Below are 2,500 nucleotides of genomic sequence, written 5' to 3'. Positions count from 1 at the left end.
GCCAGGGCGAGGCAAAGGGCGGCCGGCCGTCCCCTCTGCCGGAGGGGAACGGGGGACCGGCGCACCACCGGGAGAGTGGTGGAGGAGAGGCCCGTGCGGCGGCACTGGCGGTGGTGGCGGGCGGGCGGGCGGCGCCGGGCGCCGGGCCACCGCGACCGACCCGATCTGGGGGCCCGGCGGGACGAAGTCCGCGACGCGGGCGCTCCGGGAGCGGGGGTTTCCCGAGTCTGCACTTAGGGGGACGAAGGCCCGGCCGCGCGGGGAGGGGAAGGAGAGCACCCCCCCTCTCCCCGGGGCAACGGGCCTGCGAGGCGCCCCAGCCGCGCCACACCGCGCGCGCCACGCGGCGCGGCGGCAGCCGCCGGGCTCGGAGGGGAGGGCGGGCACGGCCGGGCGCACCCGAACCGCGCCCCCCCCCACACCCACCGAGGGGCGGCACGCCGCTGCGCCCACGCCACGGCGCGGGTGACGATTGACCGTCAAGCGACGCTCAGACAGGCGTAGCCCCGGGAGGAACCCGGGGCCGCAAGTGCGTTCGAAGTGTCGATGATCAATGTGTCCTGCAATTCACATTAATTCTCGCAGCTAGCTGCGTTCTTCATCGACGCACGAGCCGAGTGATCCACCGCTAAGAGTTGTCTCGGTTTCGGTCCCCGCCGCGCGCGCGGGGGGACCGGGCAGCTTTCGCAGCCCCTGGGGGGCCCCCCCTCCTCCGCCCCCTCCTCCTCCGCCCCACCGCCCTTCCTCACGCCGACGCCGGCTGCTGAGCAAGGGACGGCAGAGACGGAAGGAGAGAGAGAGCGAGAGAAAGAGAGGGGCTTGCCTCACTGACCGTACAAGCACAGAGAAAGGGGGGGGGGAAACGAAGGGCAAACCCGAACGAGAAGGGCGGGGAGCCCTCGCTCCCGACCTGGGGACAAACCCTGTCTCGCTTCGAGTCCGGCCCAGGCGCCCGGCTCGGTCTGGCCCGGCAGGGAGCGGCGGGCCGGCCACACCGCCTGCCTCGGGATGTTGGGGGGGGTCCGTCCCCGCAGACCACCCCCCCCCCGCCCCAGGCGTCAGAGCCCGGCCGCCACCGGGAGCGGCGTCGCCCCGCCGCCCGCGCGCCTGCGGCCCGCCGGCCCCGCGCTTCCCAGCTCCCCGCTCGCCTCGCCGGCCCTCCGGCTCGACCGCCGCCGCCGCCGCCGCCGCGGCGCCCACACCCCCGCGCGCCCGCACACACCGCCTCGCGGGTGACGCCACGCGCTCGCCCGTCCCCTCCGCGGACAGACGCCCGGCGGCGGGCAGGCGGGCAAGGCGGCACGGACGGGGACGGCGCCCGCTCTCCCCGTCTCCACGCGGAGAGCGGGGCGGGCCGCCCCCGCCGCCGCCCCACCACCGCCCCCCCGCTGCCTGGCGGAGCCGGGCGGGGCAGAGCGAGGCGGGCGCCCCGGACGGCAGAGTGCCGGGGCGGGCGCGTAGGGTAGGGCGCCGCCGACGGCGGCCACGGCGGAAGACCCAGAAGCACCGGCCAGGGAGAAGGAGGAGACGCGCGGAGGCTCGGCGCCCGCACCACCCGCGGTGGGGGCTCGCCCTCCCGGCGGCGAGCACGCGCTCGCGCCCGGCTCGCAACGCTCGAGGCAGGCCGGCAACTAGGCCGACCGCGCGGCGTCTCTCCGCCGAGACCAGACCGCGGAGAGAGGGGGCAGGGTAACCCCTCTCCGTCCCGGCTGCCCGCGGGGCGAGCACGGGGCGCGCCGGCTGGCATGGGGGGGCGCGGCGCCCGCGCGCGCCGACCCCCCGGCCCTCCGGCAGCACGCCCGGCCGCCTCCGCGAGTCGCATCGGGCCGCCCGAGTCTTTAAACCTCCGCCCGGCTCTCCAACCGAGAACCCTCGGGCCCGGAGCCCGGGGCCCATGGCCATCCCTGCCCGGGGCGGCTGCCGGCGGCCGCGGTGGCCGGAGGCCCTCTCCCCTCTCTCGCTCGCTCCCTCCCTCCCCGCCCCCCCCACCCCCACCGCGGGGGAGGAAGGACCGGGGTGGGGGGAAGCCGAGGCGGGGGGGGGGAAGGCACGGCCGGTGCGGCGCGCACGGTGCGGCACCCGGGAGGAGCACGCTGGCACACGGGACCACACGGGTGGGTCACCGAGGGGGGGGCAGGAGAAGCGCGGGCGCTAGGTACCTGGCCCTGGGGTGAGGGAAACGACCTGAAATCCCCGCGGGGGTGCCTCCCCCGCCGCCGCCCGCCACCGGGCCGCCGCCGCCTCGCGGCGACGGCGGCAGCCTCGGCAGCGGCGACGAGACGGGACGCGGAGGGGGAACCCGGCACCCGCCAGCCGGCCCCCGCGCCCCTCGGCGGAGCGTCCGCCCGCGGGGTGCGCCCGACACCCGCCGCCACGACCTCGTCCTCCTCCCGGGGCCCGGGGTTTCCCTCAGTAACCCGGCGCCGGGTGGCAGCTGCACCCGGGAGGAGAGCCGTGGCTCGGGCCGCCCACTCGGGCACGAACCGTCGCCTCGCTTGGC

At 78.4% G+C, this 2,500-nt stretch overlaps 1 non-coding gene across 1 annotated transcript; it reads right to left on the bottom strand.

The window, feature by feature from the left end:
* Window positions 1-484: 484 nt before the first annotated feature.
* LOC135326988 (5.8S ribosomal RNA) lies at window positions 485-637 on the bottom strand. The gene has a single exon (XR_010387128.1). It is a non-coding gene; the product is annotated as a 5.8S ribosomal RNA (ribosomal RNA).
* Window positions 638-2,500: the final 1,863 nt, after the last annotated feature.

The sequence above is a fragment of the Dromaius novaehollandiae genome, unplaced genomic scaffold (assembly GCF_036370855.1).
Source record: "Dromaius novaehollandiae isolate bDroNov1 unplaced genomic scaffold, bDroNov1.hap1 HAP1_SCAFFOLD_116, whole genome shotgun sequence".
Taxonomy (NCBI): domain Eukaryota; kingdom Metazoa; phylum Chordata; class Aves; order Casuariiformes; family Dromaiidae; genus Dromaius; species Dromaius novaehollandiae.
The sequence above is the reverse complement of the archived record's forward strand: the minus strand, read 5'-3'. Positions and strand labels throughout refer to the sequence as shown.